Here is a 21,719-nt window from a genome sequence, read left to right as displayed (position 1 = left end):
TGTGTCCGGGAAAAGGAGGACCACTCTGGGTCAGAGATTCTCAACCTTTGATCCTCCAGCTGTTTTGGACTTCAACACCCAGAAGCCTCTGCTAGCATAGCCAATGATGAGGGAGTCTGGGAGCTGAAATCAAAAACATCTGGAGGACCAGAGGTTGAGAACCACTGCAAGTGTGGGTGAAGGGGGCATGAAGCTGCATGGATGCCCTTTTCCGAACCAAAGAGGAGCAGCATTTTGCCACTTCTCTTTGGCTCAGAAAAACACCAGATTGGGGCCACAGGTTGACCATTTGGTTATGGTGGCCCTAATCGAGTGCTTTCAGGGGAGGCACAGACCTGCCCCTTTCGGGCTGGTCTATACAGCCCCATAGTCTAGGGGGTCAGTCACATGTTTTTTAGCAAGGAAAGATTTGCATCTGTGAACTGATTCAAAATCAATTCACCATTCCCACCATATTTTAAGGCAGCAAATCTCTCCATGGCAATTAAATCTGGTTTGAAGTTCCCACTCACCACTTTTCTGGATCAAAATAGAGGCACCGATCCAAATCTATCCAATAGCGCATTTGCACTATCAGAGATGCAGATCATTGCAGTTCTTTAAAAAAGAACTGCTAAGGGATCCAGTACCAAATGCACTGGTTTAAATGGATTTTTCAGTGGCCCCTCTGCAAATTGCACCGAGTACAGTCTGTGCAAGTCTGAACGACAGGGAAATAACATGGTTTCCAAAGCAGGTTATTTTGTAGTGTGAATGAGCCCTAAGAAAGCTTTTGCTACAACTTCTTTCTCTCAATTAGTCTCAAAGGTGCTACAAGATCCTTTTGCCTACTGATACTCCAGGCTAATACAGCTAAGTCTTTTGATTCCATTTCTTTATGACTGTATACACATACACAAAGAATGAAGTTCACACAAGCCTTTAGTGAGTCCCAAATAACAATACAGTGGTACCTCGGGATACGAAATACCCAGGTTACGAAATTTTCGGGATACGAAAAAATCCCATAGGGAATTATTGTTTCAGGTTACGAATGTTTTTTCGGGTTACGAAAAAACTTTTGGTGCTTTTTTCGGCTTTTTCGCACGGAATCGCGGCTTTTCCCCATTAGCGCCTATGGCAATTCGGCTTACGAAGGCTTTTCGGGTTACGAAAGCGGCCGCGTTACGAATTAATTTCGTAACCCGAGGCACCACTGTACTTTGCATTTGCTTTGTTGCTGCTGCTGTGGTTACTATTGCCTTCTTCTTGGACTAAGATTTGGTCACTGAGTGTGTTTTCATTGCTGACTAAAGGATTCAAACCTCAATTTCCCAGAGTTCTTGTCCAAAACTCAGTTCTCTATACCACATGGGCTCTCTATTTGCTTTCTATTTGTGTTTGATATTTCTTTTCATGATTCTGAATCTATCAGGATCAAATAATTTAGTCCCTGGTTATGTTCAGAAGTGTTTCAGTATTCAAAGAAAGCTGTACCATTTGTTAGCTTTGTTCCACAGCAATATATAATGTTATAATGTAATGTATGAAACATTTGTATGTCTTTACTTCACAAATAAAGATAATTTGCTTGGGTAAAGCTGCCAAGTCAGTTTAAATCTGTATCAGATTGCTAAACAAATTCTGTGCTGCTTAGATACATACTTACTATCTCATGCCTTGAAAAATGTCTCAAGCAATTCAGTTCAGGTTGTACTGCTGAAAATCTATTCTGGCAGTTGAGCAATGTTTTAGTTTTTGTTGTAAAAAAAAAAGCAACTTTCAGAATAAAAGCATGTTAGAGGATAGTGAGAGCAAGATCATGTGCATGAGCCTCTATTTTGGTTATTTAAAAGAATTCACAGTGGTTGGTTTGCTAGTCATGTTACAGTAAGCCTTTGGTATCCATTGAGGTTTGGTTCCAAGACAGCCCCCCCCCCCCCCCACGGGTAACAAAATCCGTAGATGCTCGGGCCCCATTATACACAATATTGTAGTAAAATTGTGTCCCTTATATAAAATGGCAAAATTAAGGTTTGCTTTTTGGAATTTTTTTAAAAAAATATTTTCAATCCATGCATGGTTGAATCCTTGGATGTAGAATCTGTGGACATGGAGGGCTGACTATAATGAAACTTTGCCCATAACGTGCTGGCCAATTGGCCGTAATAAAGTTATTGTTAACTTTGCCCATAAGCAGTCAGTGAAGTGTAAGACCATAAATAAGATCCAAGCAAGCAACTATGTATCATGTTAATTACTACCCAATAATAACACAGACTATTTTCCATAAAATAAATCATGTATAGTAATGTTAAACATTGTCTCACTGAGATTCAGCAATTGAATATTAAACCACTGTTTATTCTAGGTATAGGATGTTTTGATCTGTCCCCAAAATTGACCTCAGCATGGACATTTATGAATCAAGTTGATCCACAAATAGTTGTTACTCAGTTTTTGCTTAGCACCAAAATTGGAGAACTGCTGAATTCTGTAAAAATGATAACAACAAGCAACAATGTTGGAGTTTTGCTATGAATTTGTGAGGTGGCAGTGGCAGTGGATAAACATATTTTGATGACAGAAGGCAAGGTGTGATGGGCAAATAGCTATAGAGAAATAAACCAGGAGATATAATGGATACCAGTCAAAGTGCTTTATATGACTACTTTGCTGACACAACGAACCATTTAGAAGTGACTGGCTGGCAGGTTAGGCCATTTCTATGTAGGTGACTTTACTATTTATTTATTTATTTTTGAAAATGGAAGTGCAACTGACTTCTATGCATTTAGGGTTAATAATTTGTTAATAATAATTTGTTTTATTTATATACCACTATTCCAAAGATCATAGCGGTGAACAGCAAGTAAGCTAATTAGCAAGTAAGCTAATTTGCCCCCAACAGTCTGGGTACTCATTTTAGCGACCTCGGAAGGATGCAAGCCTGAGTCGAGCTTGGGCTCGCAACCTTGTGGTTTTGAGTGAATGGCTACAGTACAGGCATTTAACCACTGCGCCACCAGGGCTCCTTAGTGCACATCATTTGTGCCTTTACATCCCACTAGGATCTGTCCACATCCAAAACAACACCTAATCAATCTTTTTTTCAATACCTCTCCAATTTATTTAATCAGCATTCAAGGGCCAATTTATGTAAGCCCATTTGTCCATTTACTATTCATGGTGATGACAAGAAAAGCAATGGTCATTGCACATGGGAGCTGAAAGAATAGCACTAAGAACCATCTTTTAGTGTTGATTCACTGTGTGACTTCCACTCTTTTCAGGAGGGACAGTCACAAGATGTCCCCATCCAATTGTCACCTTCATGTGTTTTCTCATGACTTCTTCCATCTGCTCTTGTTCTATACCATCTATCACTGGAGGGACACCAGTTCCATACCATTCACCATTCCAATTCCACATAATCAGAAGCACTAAGCCTCAACCACTTGGAACCATCCTAACTGCTTTATCACACTAGGCAGCAAACAGGATTTAAACTAGAGAAAAGCAGGAAATGCCTGATGTTTATCACATGACATTTCCTGGTTTTCTCTAGTTTAACTCTTGTTTAAATCCTGTTTACCCCCTAGTGTGATAAAGCAGTAAAAGTGTGGGAAAAGAGTGAGGAATGTGTGGGAAAACACACAAAGGGTGCACCTGGGTGATGGCATATTGTGGATTCCCTGTGAAGGAAAGAGAATAGGACAATGTGGCCTCATTCCCACTAAAAAATAAATCGCTTTTGGAGTCGAGTCAGTGACACAATTTAGCGCTGAATAGATGTTCACACTATTCAAGCCTTTGATTTACCTACCAATTTCAGTCTAATCCACTTCGCATTCACGTTCAGCAATGGATCGATTTAACATGGAGTCACCTCATAGGGGTGACCATGCCACAGGAACCGATTCCAATCTGCAGCCCATTTACACTAGCGCTGAATCAATTTATCGCAAAAGATGTGGGGAATTTAGTGGATCCAGAAGAAGCACTTTAAATGGGTCTAGTGCCAGCCCCCCCTCAACAAACTGCACCAGGGATTTGGTGCAAGTGTGACCAAGGACCATTTAAACCATTTAAAAACCATTTGCAAACAAGTTTATTATGTAGTGGGAATGGGGCCTGTGATTCCATGCTAAAAACTTAATGTGGAAGCTGGGAGAAAGTGCTCACTTACATCCCAATGAGAAATGGGTGCAGGAGCAAGAGGAAGGCTTACCCCAAAGATCCTGAAACTCAGGTAGACTTGTGTTTGAACAGTGTGATGTACGTATTTCTAATATCCCATTCCCAAAGTGTATAGTGATCCACTTTGGTTTAGTTCGAAGCATGTGGCCAAGCTGTACAGTGGATTCTAGGAATTGTAATCCAAAACTTTTCTAACCTGTAGTTTGTGTTGTTGTTGTTGTATATTTACTAAAGACATCCCAGATCCACAAGTTGATGAGGAGCAAGATGAAAAATTGTGGTTAAGGCAAGGTAGGCAACAATTTGTTGCAGTTCATGAGCCATCGAGTAGGACTACCTACGTTTGGTCAAGGTAACTGCTTTACAAGCAATGAATACTGAAGTTGGTAGATGAGAGATTAACACACAGCTATGTGTTTTGGGTAATCCTATTGTAGTTACATTATTAGGAATCAGACGCTCTTGCTGATCTATTGGGCTGGAGATCTACAGCACCACGCCTGACCTGCCTTCTGCCACCTCTGGTGACAGTGAAGCAGATAGTGGCACAGCTGAGTCTCAGAGAAGGATTGTGATTTTGGTAGACTTGAATGTAACAAGAATTTACCATGTTCCCTTCTTTTCCTTCCCATGCTCCATCTCAGGTTGATATTCTCCTTACCTATTCCATGCACACACAGACTGGCACTCTGTTAGTGACATATACATGTGTAAGTTGTTGTTGTTTGTTTGTTATTGTGTCGCTTCAAGCTGTTTTCAATTTACAGTGATCCTAAGGTGACTTATCACAGGGTTTTCTTGGCAATATTTATTCAGAGTGGGTTTTATTTTGCCTTCCTCTGAGGCTGAGAGAATATGACTTGTGCAAAGTCACTCAGTGAGTTCATGGGTGAGTAGGGATTTGAACCCCAGTTTCCAGAGTCATAATCCAACACTCAGACCTCTACACCATGCTGGCTCCTATGTGCAAGTTACACTATGCATGTGGAGTAATTTCTTTGGACAATGAACAATAGGTATATCCAGTTGACAACAATGTAAGTGGAGTTGCACATTTGGGACCACTGTGCATGCAGAATATATTAAAATACACATAGAAGTGTGGAAAGCAGATTGCATGATTGCTTGGCTGACATTCTGGTTTTCTCACAATATTGTCCTCAAGGCAGTATTACCTCCATGCATTGCCTATGTTTATTGCAGTTGCCCCCATAAGAATTCTGACACCCAGTTGCACAACAATTTGTAGTTATGCACCTTGACATATGTTGATGTTGTACTATGTAAGTATTCAGTCTTGGAGTTGTGAAATGTAACTGGTGGATATAGGATTTCAGACACAGTCTATATCTACCTTTCCTTTACTTGGACAAGGAAAGCTTCTCTTGTAGTTAAACCTCATTTCTTTCTAGTCATATGTTTTGGTTTTCACTGGTGGGTGATCCATCACCAGGGGCTTGACTGGCACACTGCCTATCAGCTTACTCAGTGCAGTGTTTTTCTGGTGCACTCTCAGTTTGGGCTGGATGCATTTTGTGCCATTTGCCAGTAGATCTTAGCCAGAAGTGCCAATTGCTTACGCAGGACTATATATCATATTAGAAAGGCATATTTTCATACATGGCTTAGTAAAATACTGCATCAACTAGAAGGGGATAAAAAAAGTGCTATCTCTTGACTGAGCACTCCAAGGATTGCAATTTCTGCTCAGGAGTCTGAAAGATTACTTTTTCAGGGTATATATTAATGAGCTTATTATGTTTCACTCCACACAAGGCTCTGTGCTTGCCATCATTTATTATTATTATTTTTGCCCTCTCTAATAATTTCCCCCATATTACTGCCATGTGCATAATAGCCTTCTTCAGTATATCCAAGAGATTATTTTATGATGGAATTTGTAATGACTTGAGGTTTGCTTTCCCAGCCTGGAGGAGTGATAATGAGGCACTCTGCCTCTTACACTTATTCTCCCCTCCCAGGCATGTAATTTTCTTTAAAAGTTGATATTGTTCTCATAGCAAGCTGTTCTTCTCAATAATGGAATGCTAAGCAGTGATCTGCCCTCTAACTACAACTTTTAAGTTTTCTGAGCAAGAGTAATTCTGCATTAACAGATATGACAAACTGATTTTGGGAGTTTAAGACAATGAAATATAAAAAGGAAGAAAAGTTTTTTTAAAAAATGAAAAAGGCTCAAATTAAAGTACAGTGCTGGAGTACACTTTTGGCAATGATCCAGAAGTGAAAACAGTAGGACAGGAGTGCAGAATGTGTGGCTTTCAATATTGCAACTCCATCATCCCTCATAATTGCGTATACTAGTTGGAGTTGAAGGAAATTGCAGTCCATCAGCATCTGGAAGGCCACACATTCTCCAGTCCTGTAGAGAAACAGTGATCCCTTGATTGTACTGTGCTGAGAAGGACAACCAGGATGTATCTACATTGCAGACTTCAAGTGATTCACAGCCTGTTTCTTCTCTTCAGGAAAATGTGGGAGCTGTAGTTCTAAGAAGGGGGCTGAGAACTCTCAGTACTCTCACCTGATTACAGACCCCAGGCTTCTTTGGAGAACATCAGGCTGAACTGACAAAGCAGAGGTCAGCATATTCTGAGAGATAGAGGGCCATTTTTGGTGCCTCTTAACATCCAGTGGAATCCAAAAGCATTCCTAGCTGTGATGGAAGTAGGGGTATTGGCATTCATGTTGTCAGGTCTAGTTGGTGCCTATACAGTCTTTTTTAAGCTGGAAAAAGTGTTTTTATCCACATATTTTAATGGAGACCTGAGATCTGGGAGTTCTGAGAGGTAAGGACTGGAGGATCAAAGGCCACATGGAACCTCCAAAAGGCCTCATTTTGGGGCACATTATTTCTTTACAGCCATGTGACAAAGACTCCAAGGGACATAAGGCTGGTGAACAGAGATATAAAATGCTTCTGGAGACACTTTTTGAAAGACTGGAAGACGGAATAGCATCAGCATTGTTCTCCATGATGTACATTTTACATCTTTTGTCCTTTTCTCAAAACTGTCTAAATATGTTTTGCAAGTTTTTGAAACAAAGGTTCAATGAAATGCTTAATTATTTTCGCTGGTCCCAATTTTGGGATGAAAAGAAGCAGCAGTAATAGCTCTATCAACACTCAGATCAGTATGATGGCAGAAAGAGGGTAAACCTTTTAATTTGTTAAGTAAAAGCATAAAAAAGAAACAAAAATAAAGAAGGAAGGCAAAGACAAAATAGATTTTTGTTCAGATGCAAGTCTTTTAGTGGGTTTTGGCAAAATAAAGCACAGTTGCCTGAGAGGGATGCCGCCGCGGACAAAGTGAGAACAGCATTTTTTGGAGGAAAAGGCCACAACTTTATTAACATAACACAAGGTAGAGCAAAACAAGCAATGTAGGGTTGGCTCCCATGCATGAGGTCTGGATCTATCATCCATCAGCCCAGTGCTGAGTGGATGAACCAAGGTGCTTGGTCACGGCCAAGCTTCGGGATGGTAAGGGATTATCAGTTAACGCTCACGTTCCAATGATCGCTCAAGCGATTGATCGCATCTCTGCAAATGCACATCATTGCATAACTATCCCTTGTCAAAGGGGGACGCTGTGCTGGTGATGCCCCCACAATGGCAACACTGCATCGCTCGCAGCACCCCCGTGTCCGGATGGACTCCCGATCCAGTGCTACGCAGCTCTGGAAACCACACCCACCAGATCCAAGATCTATGCAACCGCCACGCAAAGTTGTGACAACAACCCAAAACCACATAGGGAGGGTGGGTGGGTGGGTGAGCAGAAGAGCAATGGCACTGGCTCTGACACCTCATGGGCCTTTTGTAGGCCCACCAGCCAATGGGAGGCTGGAGAAGGGGCAGCAGGGCCCGCCTCCTGACCTCCCACCAATCACAGGCGGTGCCAGCTGATGACGCCGCCCAATCATTGGGCACTTCTGCCCGCAGGGCCCGCTGGGACATGTAGTCCCAGCGGTGCGGGCAGAACTCCCGCCCTCTGCCTTCCCCTGGAGCCAATCACGGCTCGAGCAGCCCCCGCGCTGGGGCTTCTGGGGCTGCTCGAGCCGGGAGGGGCCCACTGTCCGCTGCGGGGCATCCCCCGGCGGCAACCGGGCCGTCCCGCCGAGGCGGGCGGCCTCATATATAAACAAGAGAGGCACAGTTATTTAATTTGTTGCCATGTTGGACATTTGTGAGAGACCATTCAGGCTGAACATCTCGTTATAATTTGTACTTAGGTTTCCCACACAAGCACAGAAATATTAAAGATACAAGTATTCTTGGATATGCATATCTTGTAAAATAAGCCAGCATGGTGTAGTGGTTTGAGCGTTGGTCTAGAACTTTTGCAATTCAGGGTTCATATCGCTGCTCTGCCATGGAAACCCACTGACAAATTTGAGCAGGTCACAAGGCAACCCCCTTCTGAACAAACCTTGCCAAGAAAACCCAATGATAGAGTAGCCTTAGGGTCTCCATAAGTCAGAAATGGCTTGAAGGCACACAAAAGCAAGGGACTGGTCTGAGTGATCTCTCAGGTATTCTCTTGTGAGTCTGTGGATGGAGGCATTGAGAGAGAGACAGAGAGAGAGAGAGAGAGTTAAAAGCTCGATCCATCTACCATATTACCAATCATATTACAAAATCAAACCAGCCAACAATTTCTTTTTAAGGAAATCAAAGTCACAGACAAGCACTTGTATTCTTGGAGTGCTCATCACCCAGAGCTGGGGTTCATGTAACATTTTGTGAATATTATTTGAATGATTTAAAAATTATTTTCTCTTATATTTTATAAATGCTTTATGAACATGCTAGTTGAAAAAAAAACAATCAAAGCAGCTATTGTTCATTTGAATTCTGAATGGTTCTTTTACCCCAAAGAAAGACAACCTAAATCACAGATTACAATAGTCAATAACAATGCTCCCAGACATTCACCGTTTAATTAACAGAATTGGAATCAGTGAAATTATTCTGATTTCAACATTTGTATGTCCCTGTTGGTGGCTCCAGATCAACCAGGTGTTCATGATTTTTTATTTTTTTTTAAAAATGCATCTTGAGGCTCACCAACTGGAGCCAGATGTTGGCCTAGAGGAGAGCTATTCAAGTGTTCAGCAATCCTTCTAAGTAAGCATATCAGGAAGGAAGCATGCTATTCTTGCACCGTCTGTTGTGGCTCTCCTGATAAGGAGCACAATGATCTGAAGAGAACAATGTCCACATTTACTGTTGACTCTCCTCTTCAGACTGTTGCTCCTACACATGGATAGTGAGACAGAGGATAGTGGGGATAGCACACTTCTTTCCTCATTTGCTTACTTTAATTGGATCACCACATGTCTGAATAGGATTTATGCAGAGCCAGTTACCTAATGTACCATATGATGTGACCCACTGCAAAATATGAAAGATATATAGACTAAGACCTGGCGAGAGATAACTATTTTGTAGTTAAAGGATATGGAAATTGAGAGACAAATGGAATCAAGGAATCATAGAGATTAAAGAATCTAAAAGGTCATCTAGTCCACACTGTTACCAGAACCAAAATCTTCTGAATTTTGGTGTGTGTACATTCTCCTTATGGTCTCAAAAGGACTCTGTACTCTGGGAAACCATAATTACTGAGTTGAGTAGTCACGTCCACACTAAGCACATCAAACAGAAGGGTTTGGGAGTTGCAAATGAGAAACTTTAACACCTCCATAGTCAAGAAGATAGGTGATTAGGCAGGATGCTCTGCTGGACAAGCCCAATAAGGCTGATTTACAACTCCATTCTCATCCCGGACATTGTCAGATGAGTATTCCTTTATTTTATTTCCTTTGATGTAGAACAAACACCTTTGCCTCCAGGCTAGTTTTGGCCTATAAAAGATCTCCAAAATCCTTTGTAGTGGGCTAGTTGGAAGGCACACTCTGTCACTATGAACTCTGACCATTCCTGGTACGTCCATTCTTCCTCCGCTTACCAGAACAGCCATATCCCATGCCATCCCCCTCACAATTGAATTCGGAGTCAAGCCTCGTCTTGTGTAAGTATCACTGTTAGTTAAGCCTCCAACTATTCCAAGCTAACGCCTGATTTCCTTAGTCCTGGCTTGTATGTGTGAGTGAACATGGATTGTTGTGTGATCTCCCCCCCCTTAATAAAGAAAATACTTCATTTAGAGAATTCTGCCTCTGCTAAGTTCCTTCGTTCCTTTTCTCTCTCTGTATATATGTAGGAAACTTTCCCATAAGGATTGCTTGTAGCACAACCTAATAATTAATTGAGCTAATTAAAATTCCCCCAGACAGATCCTTTGCTACAAAACTGTTGCCAATGCAGAAAATTTCCCTTGACAGTATTGGTGACAGCAGACCAATATAAGGATTCCAGTCGTTACAGAAAATGCTTTTACTTGCAGTATTTCAGCAACAATCAGTTTTGTCAACACCATTAAAGATGAAATTTCCATTTTACAGCTAGTAAACTCTGTGCATTTTACTACATGAGTCCTGTTCTTGCAGCAACCACACTAGTGTTTTAAAAAAGGAGGAAAGGAAAATCACTATTCGTAGAGAAGACATCACTGTACTTTCTCTCAATAGTGTGACTGGGGCTGCTGCCCCATTGTACTCTCTTCCTGACTCTCCCTTAACTCAGCTTTCCTGCCCTATGCCTTACTCAGCATGCCTTTAGTTATTATTTTTTTAATTTCCCCCTTTTCCGCACAGTTCCGGACCTCTGTTACTGTGCTTGAAGTTAAAGAAAGAAAGAAAAAAAGAAAGAAAGAAATGTAATCAGAGTGCTTGGGAATAGCAAGGGGGAAATGGAGAGGAGATGACAATGACATCACATGACTGGAAATCACACAACTACAGTGAGAGTGACATTTTGTACCTTGAGACCCGTGTACTTGTCAGATCATTGACAAGTTTCCCCTGTCAATGAAAAGGGATATGACAGAGCAGCTACAGATTCAAGGCATCATCATGCCATAAGTATTGTCAAAGTTGCTTCTTTCCTAGTATAGTTGCGGTTTAAAAGCTGCATGTAGCAATGTCCTGAGAGATACACACATTAGGGCTGGAACCTGGGTGTGAGCACAGTCTCAGTCCTGGCACTTTCTATGTATGTTTACACATAAGCGAGTCTCAGTTTTATTTTTGCCATTGTTAAACTGCTGGGAAGCAGGAAACCTTAACTGCAACAATACATCCCTATCAACCTCCCGTGTATTTTCACACTAGAGGATATCAAAATCTTATTTCTAAGTGGCAGTACAGTTACATTTATTTTTATTACATTAACACGTCCCCACTGGCATTAAGTATGATACTGTCAACCTGCGTAATCAACAATTTTCTGCATAATGTTTCTCTTTCCCTGAGGCACCTAATTCTAAAGATTTCTTATTTGTGACAGGTTTCCACAGGTCTCACTGTCATGCATTTTATATATTATATAAGTGACACAGAGAAGATTGGAAATATCACATCGGTTTAGTTATTTTAGAAATTATTGTTTGCATATGCTACTCATCTCTGTAATTCTGCCATATAAACAGCCCAGGCATGATTTGTCCTTGTCTAGGCATGCAAGAAAACAAAGGTTCAACTTAAAATCTACACAATCTTTTACACCTGGCCCTGATCCTAAAACTATTTCGTTTTGAAGTGAGTTTTTATGAAATTGCTATAGGCCTGTTATTAGATATTACGGTAGGTATCGTTCTGCAAATGGCAGACTACCATATATATTGTAGTGATATATGTGAGATTGCTTCTGAAGACTTTTTGGAGGCAAAATGGTATAGCAAACACTCAGACTAATGCCATACACTCTATAGTTTTAAGTGATGTACTGTTTTATTGCATGTAATCTAGATGTCATTGTTGTTTTATGGTTGTAATCCCTCCTCGATCCATTGGGAGAGGTGGGAAATAGAAATAAAATGTATTGTTGTTGTTATTATTATTATTATTATTATTGATGTTCCCAGCTGCTTTTCTGCCATAGTTCATAGGCCTGTTTGAGGGCTAAAATGCTGAGCCTTTGCTTGTTTTCTCCCTTATATCCATTCAAAATCTCCAAGATGTGCTTTGAGCAGTAGTCTTCAACTCTTCCAGTCCTGGGATCTACTGTTATTACAAATAAACATTTGGAGACACACTTCATACTTGTCTGTGTATTTGTACTACGGTATTTGAACTGTGGTAATGTTTGCCCCCTCCAACCCACCAGTGACCCAGTAGTGAATTGCATGCCACCAGGGAAAAACCAATGGCTAAGAAAGTACAATACCATACCCTCCAACTCACTGAGGACAAATGGTGATGTTGACTAGGGAGACATTCCTAGTGACTGTTCTCTAGCCCTCGAAATTGCCATATCCAATGTGTACAATGTGGGGCTGGGATAAAAGAGGGGGAGGTTAGTCCATGTGGCCACAGTCTTTCCTTATACAATGGAGAAATGAATGTTCAAAGAACATTCAAAACTTCAATATTATCTGTATTGTCTCACACATTTAATAAGAATTTTTCTCTCTGTGATTTCTTCCTCTTATTGCTTTCCGTTCAGTCTGGTCATCAGTGATCAAATAGCTTTTCAACAGTCAATTTCTAATGTTCTCCAAGTGTGTATGTGCATGCCTGTATTAATGCCCTCTCATCTTCTCACCTCTAAATTGTAAAACGGTTCTTCTTGTTGTTGTTTACCACCAAGTCACCTGTGACTTATGGCAACCTGATGAATTCTGGCCATAAAGGCAAAAGCCTTGCAAACTCAGGGCTGTGACTTCCTTGACTGAATCAATTGACTTTAATATGGTCTTCTTTTTCCCCCACTATCTTCCACTTTACCAGGAATTATTACTTTTTCCAGTGAGTCATGTCATCTCAAGAGTTGTCCAAGGTATATTTAGCTTCTAGAGAAAATTGAGGTTTGATTTACTCTAGGAGCCATTTTTGGCAGTCCAGGATAGCAGCAGCTCTCTCTTCCAGTGCCACATTTCAAATCAGTCAATTTTCTCTTGGTCAGTTTTCTTCATTGTCAAGCTTTCATAACCATATATACAAGTCAGAAACAGAATGGCACACATGAACCTGATTTTGGTATTCAGTGATAAATCATAGGTCTGAAACAGATGGGTCGAAAAAAAAAATAGAGAGAAGAAAGTAAAAGAAAGAGATGGGCCAAAAGGATCACACCAGGACTGCGCCGGCCGCAATCGTGCCAGGATTGTGGCAACCGCACTGGCCCACTTCCAAAGCAGGCTGCCATTGCAGTCCCAAATGCAGCTGCCAACAGGAGTGGCTTTTCGCTGCTCTGGTTTGTGTTGGCTTTTCCAAGTTGGTGCAGTCTCGGCATGGCTTCTTGCTGTTTTCAGGTCATGCATTGTATAAGTGCCATGCCCCCAAAGTGGCCCAAAGCCAGCACTTTTTGCCGGTTCTTTAGCTGCTCTTCTTCCAAGCCCTACTTATCTTCTGCGTTCTTGACTATAGTCTCCCTTTTGATTCATGAGTGAGTCACAATATAAAAAAATCTTTAACTATTTTGATGTCTTCAAATGTATGTACAAAATTTGTGGTGCCTTATTCCTCTGAGTCTATTCCTCTTTATGACATGTTCAGTGTATAAGTTAAACAGATACTATGACAAAATGCAACCTTATCTCACCCTTTTGCCAACGGAAAACCATTCTGTGTCTCCATATTGTGTCTTGACAGCAGCTTCTTGATCAAAGTATAAGTTAGCATCAGGACAATCAGATGTGTGGCACACTCATTCCTGTTAGAATGAACCATAATTTATGATCTACATAATCTCACAACCCGTGCTCCTACCACATAAATTGTGTAGCTTCTGAGTTTATCTCTGTGCGTGCCAGCAGCTGAACGTGCTTGCTTTTGTCTTGAGTCCAACTGCATCATTAGCCACAGTGCTTCTTGTACTTGTCTCCAACTCTTCTCCAGTAGTTTCTTGAGTGTCTTCCAACCTAGGAGTCTCATCTTCGGCCACTAGTTTTTGTTTCATTTTGGATTCTCTCACAATAGTCTTTTTAGGTTTGCCATTGCCTTCTTCTGTGCAGTATTAACTCAAACTGAGCTTGCTAAAGTTCTTTGTGCTTTGTCTCTGAGAGATCCTCTAGTCTGCCAGTGACACTTTCCCCTCTCCTGCCATTACTACAGGTGCTCAAGAGCTGTTTGAAGTTTGGCTGCTCAGCAAAAGCCTGTCTAATTTCGGAGACTCAGTTGGCAGCTATGCTACTTTCAGCAAAGCCTCTTACTTTACTGGAGCATGCAGTCCAACCACCATGCTATCTAGCAAGGAAAAGGGAAAAAGAGAGGATGCAAATAATTAACAGCTCCTCAATTACTCTTGGGGATCTGCAAATAATTTAGGGCCTGTTATGAGCAATTCAAGAGCCAGTGTATTGTAATGGTCTGAGTGTTGGATTAAGATTCTTTCAGACTAGAGTTTGAACACTGACTCCGTCATGGAAATCCACTGAGTGACTGACCAAAGGAAGGTAATGCTGTGTCTGTCTCTGAGGAAAGCAATGGCAACCTCTCTCTGAGTAAATCATGCCAAGAAAAGCCCGTAATAGTTTCACCTCAGAGTGTCTATAATTTGAAAATGACTTGACACAACAACATTTGCCGATTGAACCATTATTGGCAGCATTGTTGGAACCTGTTGCCAAGCTCCATGAAGTGCCCAGAGAGAACCTTCAGCACACAGAGGAATAAAGCTAAGAAGACTATGGCTGGTTATTGTATCCCCCTGAGACTGATTAAAGTGAGTAAATCAAATTTCCATAGCCCAGTAATTCACCATAGATCTCATTCTGCTTGGTCTCTGACTGGAGTGCTGCCATCAAATTATGTGGTAGACTTCATGGTCTGACTTTAGAGTACTAGCTATTACAAATACCCAGTTTGGGTCTGTCTAGTAATTTGTACATTATAGAATGTGTATCAAATCTTTGTTTTCTGGTACATTAACCACGTTGGACGTCAGTTCAGAATCTCCTTTTTTGAAGATGAGCCAGTAAATAAGCATTTTTCAGAACACAAAGTCTAAAATATGGATTCCAAGAACGCTGTTAAAATTATCTAAAGCATAGCATGGGATTACACCTAAAAACATGGATAGGTACCCCTGATTTTATTCAGGAGAAAGGAGACATCTTACAGTCTTATATAAGTAACAGGGCATTTTTTCTCAGTTATTATTATTATGCCATTTTAAAACACTCCCCCTTCACATATTAATATGGATATTTAATATTACTAAGTGAGCATGAATCAGCAGTATGATGCAGCAGATTAAAAAGCCAGTATAATTGTACGCTGCACCAATGGAGTGTAGTGTCTAAAGTGAGGGAAGTAATGGTGCCACTCTATTCTGCTCTGGTCAGGCCCCACCTGGAATACTGTGTCCAGTTCTGTGCACCACATTTTAAAAAGGATATTGAGAAACTGGAGTTTGTCCAAAGGAGAGTTACTAAAATGGTGAAGGGTCTGGAAACCATGTCCTATGAGGAATGGCTTAGGAAGCTGGGGATATTTAGCCTGGAGAAGAGAAGGTTAAGAGGTGATATGATAGCCCTGTTTAAATACTTGAAGGGATGTCACATTGAGGAGGGAGCTGACTTGTTTTCTGCTGCTCCAGAGACTAGGACCCGGAGCAATGGATGCAAGCTCCAGGAAAAGAGATTCCACCTCAACATTAGGAAGAACTTCCTGACAGTAAGAGCTGTATGACACTCCCCCAGAGTGTGGTGGAGTCTCATTCTTTGGAGGTCTTTAAGCAGAGGCTGGATGGCCATCTATCAGGGATGCTTTGATTATGAGTTCCTGCATGGCAGAATGGGATTGGACTGGATGGCACTTGTGGTCTCTTCCAACTCTGACTCTAAGATGGGTTGTTTTGACTTTGCATTAGAACGGTAGACCTAATATCAAGAAATAGGTATTGGGAGGCACTAGGATTATTGACCAAGAGGAAAGGGGGCAGTAATCCAAAATGTTTGGGAACTACTGGGGGGGTTGCATAAAGAAGGGGCCTGCTTGAGAAAATGCCCCACTGGATATTCACCTTAGGCTTGTTCTTTCTTAAATATCGACCCCCTCTTCACATCCCAGGCCAAATTTGTTTCGGAATTTCAAAAGCAATGTCTGTGGCACAGAATTAAAGCAATATAATTAAAAGAAAAGTTGAGAAATGTGAGGCTCCATGTGGAGAATGGGGCTGGGCTGGATGGCCCTTGGGGCCTCTTCCCAGTCTGAGAGGCTCTGATTCCACAGGGCCAGAACCACAACATCATACTGGTCTGGAAGTGGATACATGTGGGTCAATTGCAAGTGTCCCTAACACAGATAGTATTTCCCATATAGCCTGTATGTGGCATTTCCCACACAGTATTTCAACCGCCTTGCCCTGCTTTCAAAATCAAGGTTCAATCCAGTTAGCTGTGCTGCAGCCTTTTGCTTCTGTTCAGAGACCCATTTTCAGCGTTGTTATCCCCAAGTGTTGTAGTAGAAATTTATTGTTAAAAGCTAAAAGCTGTCACAATATAAAATGCTGTATATCCAACCAATAAATACAAAAACAGAGTTTTTAAAAAAGGCATAAAAATCACCAAAAACAACATGGTAAAGTTAATAAAAGAGATCCATCAACAAAAGGCCAATAATACATCATAAATGATAAAATAATATAACCATAAAACTTGACTGGAACTAGCCATCATTCCCATCAAGAAAGCTAATTCTAGTCTTGTTAGCAGCTAAACCAAATTTTGCTACCATAGAAGTAACAAATGCATTGTTGCCGGCCAAAAGGACTCAAATCTGCTGAAAGCAAGATCTACCACAAAGGGATTTAAAAATACAGTCAAGAAACCTTTGTCTAGGAGATATATACAGAGGGCAATGTAGAAGGCAATGTTCTATATCCTCCACTTCCCCATAGTCTTAGGTGGACAGGAGTGTTGTTATATCTGCCCGTCAAATAGGCAGAAGGCATACATTGGAACCTTAGAGCAGGAAATGCTTTTCTAGCAGGGTCCAGAGTAAGAGTCTTTGTTGGATGGCATCCTTAGCACTCATGAGAAGCCTCCTGGGTGCCTTGGCTGCCTGCCTCCCTCCCGGGTGTTTCCTGGGGGGGATGATCTCTGGGATGGGCTGCCCTCCTCGCCCTTTCCCAGGCTCCCGCTCTGGCTTCCATGGGCTTGGAGCCCTCTAATAGGCATTTATAATAATAGTATGTTAACTGTTGTTATGGCTAAGCGGCCCTGAGTCTCCCTCAGGGACCAGGAGGGGGATTGGCTGTTGGGGGTACAACAAACTACAATTCCCAGAATTCCATAGCAGTGAACCTTGGCACTTAAAGCAAAGTGTTTTCCCACTCTCCCTTTTCCCTTTCCTTTTCTTCCCTTTCCCAGCCAATGGGGGAAGCCAACGCCCACTCCTTCCAACCCCGCCCCCTTCGAAGAGAAGCAGCCAATCATGAGAGCGAAGGGCCTTCCTCCTCCCTTTCGATTGGTTGGTTGCTCAAATGTCTCCGCCCACAGACCGACGCTTCCCCGCCCCCCTTCAATGGGAGGAAGCCCCCACTCTTCCAACCACGCCCCTTTCAAGGAAAAGCAGCCAATCATTGAAAGCGAAGGGCGGGGACTAGCCCTTCCTCCTCCCTTTCGATTGGTTGGTTGCTCGGATGTCTCCGCCCAGAGGAGCAGGAGCCTCAGGGAGAGGCTCTGATTGACCGCGGGTGGCGAGAGAGAAAGAGAACGCCGAAGCCGATTGGCCGCCGTGGTCGAGAGCGGCGGGCGGGGATTGGCCGCGGCGCTGTCACGTGACCCAGGCGGAGGCCGTATTGTGGTGGAGGGGCTCGTGCCTGTCAGGTAGGTGGAGGTCGCGCTCGGGGCTTGCGATGGTGGCGCCTCTTGGGCTCCTGTGGCCAGGCTCTGCGTTGTCCAGGGCGGGCGAAGGGGCTACGGCTGCCCAGGAGGACGCGGGGCTGGCTGGGCTGCGGAGGGGTCTAGGCCCGAGGGGTGGGCGGTGCCTCCTCTTCTTCCTCCCTTGAGTTCTTGGGAGGAAGGAAGGAAGGAGAGAAGGGAAGGTTTGGTTCCTTGGAGCTGGGGGGTGGGTGGGAGTCATAGCCTGCACATCTGCACTACGGAGTTAGTCCACTTTGAGACCGCTGTAAGTGCCTTGGCTCAGAGCTGGGGAATTCTGGGAACTGTAGTTTTTTTAGACATTTTAGCCTTCCCTGTCAGAAAGAGAGACAGCTCTTGTGCCACAACAGACTTCAAAGCCCAGGGATCCATAGCATTGGGCCAGGGCTGTCAGAGTGTTGGAGGTATTGGGAAGGGAAGGGAAGGGAAGGACTGGAGGCGGAGTGAGGGAAAAGAGGGGACTGGAGAAATAATCCAGTTTCAGGCTGCTCCAACTGCCCTGGCTCAGGTGCTAGGGAATCATGGGAATTGTAGTTTGTTATGGCACCAGAGCTCTCTGTGACAGAAAAGGCTAAATGTCTCAGAATTCCCTAGCATTGAGCCATAGCGGTTAAAGCGGTCTCAAACTGGATTATTTCTGCAGTGTGTTTTGGACCACCGAGAGGGAGAATGGTAGAGGAGAATAGGAAGAGAATTACCTCTTACATTTAGAAAGAGAAATGTACCTCTGATACTGGAAGCCCAAAACACATTGCAGAAATAACCCAGTTTGAGGCCGCTTTAACTGCCCAGGCTCAGCGCCAGGGAATCCCAGGAATTGCAGTTTATTGTGACACCAGAACTCTCTGACAGAGAAGGCTCAATGTCTCATAGAAGAGACCACAAAGGACATCCAGTCCAACCCCATCCTGCCATGCAGGAAATCCCAATCAAAGCATACAGCCTCTGTTTAAAGACTTCGAAGGAAGGAGACTCCACTACACTCCGAGGAAGGAGTGTGTCCCACTGTTGAAATTCCCAGAATTCCCTAGCATTGAGCCATAGCATTGAGCCATGGCGGTTAAAGAAGTCTCAAACTGGGTTATTTCTGCAGTGTGCCTGAAGCTCAGCACATTGAGTCCATCCAGGAGAGGAGTTTTGTTGCATTAAAACCTATTATGTCAAATAGGAAAGGCGGGGATGTAAAGCCAGTGAAGTTGGCTGAATGGCAAAAGAAGGAAAGCAATAGGAACGGCATGAGGAGGGCATCAGCTTTGTTAGTCCAGCTTGTGTCTCCAAAGTGCTTGGGGCCAGAGACATTTCAGATTTTGGATTTTTTAAAAATAGATTTTGGAATGCCTGCATTTGCACACATCTATGCAATGAGATGCCTTGGAAATGGAATCCCATTCCAAACATGAAATTCACTTATGTTTCATATACACTTCCTAGGCATGATTGAAGGTAGTTCTGGTACTTTTGTGCACCGAACAAAGTTTGCGTACACTGAACCATCAGAAAGCAAAGGTGTCGCTATCTCAGCCACACATGATAAATGCTTTGCTTTTTGGAAGAATATATTGGAATTCCAGATAAGGGAAACTCAGGCTGTAAAGTGCAGATAATAAGGAGCAGGAGGAGAAGTTATTCAGGCTCAGTGGAAAATACAAAGCTTTCCCACTTCTTGGCAGAGAAATGGGGAGTAACTGGGCTGCCCCTTTAGATTCCCAGTGATTCCCAAACTCTGGCCTTCCAGGTGTTTTTGACTTTGTTTCGAGGAGATTTTCCATTGCCCTCCTTTGAAGTTGAGAACATGCAGCTTGCCTGAGGTCTCCCAGTGGGTTTGCTTGGCTGTGTAGGAATTCAATCCTGCTCTCCAGAGTCGTAGTCCAATGCTCAAACCATTGGACCATGCTGGCTCTCACTCATTTTGATTCTTGCACTGGGTATATGTCATGTGTATACTTAGGAATTGTATCATGAGATATTACTGTTCAGTATAGGGAGTTTCCATAGTAGTATGTTGGGCACTGTTTGACAGTTGTTACTTATAAGGAAAAAAGTTGTGTTAACACAATGATTTCTGTCCCTTCCTGGAACTGTGAAAGAATTGATAGGGAGGTTTTCCATGCTAAATGTTTGAATACTCATCTTTCAATGAGGAAAGTGCAACACATGATTGAGTACAATACAAGTTGAGTCTTGCTTCTCTTGAATTCCAAAATCCAAAATACTCCAAATACTTTGCTGCATGGCCAATATGGCTACCTTGATACGTTTTCACTATGTACGTACACTATATGCAAATACCTCCCACTTTAGAGACTCAGGCCTGTTACAGACAGCCAAAATAAAGCTGCTTCGAGTCACAGTGGAGGTATGGTGTTTCAATGATGCATGCGTCCTAAAAGTCCAGAAGACACACCAAAGCCACACTCCAGTCCTTAGGGCTGGAGCATGGCTTTGGTGCGACTTCTGGACTCTTAGGATGCATGCATCATTGAAACACCATACCTCCACTGTGACTCGAAGCAGCTTTATTTTGGCTGTCTGTAACAGGCCTCAGTTTTTGATCCCTCTCCTGTGGGTGAGTGCATGGGACTGGGGCTCAAACAAGAAACACCTGCTTTAGCCTGGACTAAAAAGGATTCAGGTTTAGGGGGTAAGTGGCCAGGGCAATACCAGCATTTTGGGTTATCTGCTTTGCCTGGCACCTTAGAAGGCCATCCCATCCTTAGTCAGTAGTTGCTGAACTACAGCAGCCCCAGGACTGAATTCAAGGCCTTTTCTATTTACCATGCAAGGCATGTCCTAGGGCAGTTGGCATAGGGTGGCTATAGCTCAGGTGTCCTTGAAAGGAGGCAAGTGCCTCTGCCCACTTGCCATTTTTGGGCTCACAGTTGGAAAAAATAGAGCTAGCAGGGCTGCCCTGAGGGAGAAAGTGTGAAGCCCTAGCCAGTCTGGTCAGTAGTAAGGAATTGTGGGAGCTGAAGTCCAAAACATCAGGAGGAGCAAAGCTTGGGAATAACTGTGCTAGGGAGAAGTGGACATACTGTATGTATGTAGAACTGAAGTAATGTGACAGTTGTTTCTTGCATGAGCTGCTGTCTCTTCTCCCTTTTATTTATTTATTTATTTATTTGATTGATATCCTGATATTCTCCTGTAAGGGGCCCAGAGCAGCTTGTACACATGTTCCCCCCATTTTTGTTTTTTAGTTGTGAAGATTGGGCAATACTGTTCTACCGGGCAGTGCTAGCAGCTCTTTAAGCCATGTCGAGAGGCTGAGTCCTCATTGCTGTCTATAGAAACAGGCATGAGTAGCAGCTTCTGTCCATATTTCTTTCTGTCCCCAATAGTGTGGTGTGGAAGATTTGCTGACTAGTAGGTGAGAACATATCACCCATATTGTAAGGATGTTTCCCTGTTAGCATGCAAGGTAGTAGAACTGGTTAGGAGTGGCAGGTCAGGTGGCACTCCGGGCAGTCATTGGTATTACTTGCAATCCTGGACTGCTGTCTAGAAATGGGACTTTTAGGCAGCTCTGTTCTGTTGTTAACTGTGGATTCTAAATATTGATGGCCA

The 21,719-nt window shown here is 42.7% G+C and overlaps 1 protein-coding gene across 4 annotated transcripts in view; it reads left to right on the top strand.

Annotated features, from left to right (window-relative positions):
• The first annotated feature begins 18,014 nt into the window (after positions 1-18,014).
• Positions 18,015-21,719, top strand: part of FER (FER tyrosine kinase) — a 204,584-nt gene continuing 200,879 nt past the window's right edge. For all 4 annotated transcript variants that reach the window (XM_042451397.1, XM_042451398.1, XM_042451399.1 and 1 more), the window contains exon 1: positions 18,015-18,101. The gene's annotated coding sequence lies outside the window, so the exon portion shown is untranslated. The remainder of the gene's footprint in view (positions 18,102-21,719) is intronic.

The sequence above is a fragment of the Sceloporus undulatus genome, chromosome 2 (assembly GCF_019175285.1).
Source record: "Sceloporus undulatus isolate JIND9_A2432 ecotype Alabama chromosome 2, SceUnd_v1.1, whole genome shotgun sequence".
Taxonomy (NCBI): domain Eukaryota; kingdom Metazoa; phylum Chordata; class Lepidosauria; order Squamata; family Phrynosomatidae; genus Sceloporus; species Sceloporus undulatus.
The sequence above is the reverse complement of the archived record's forward strand: the minus strand, read 5'-3'. Positions and strand labels throughout refer to the sequence as shown.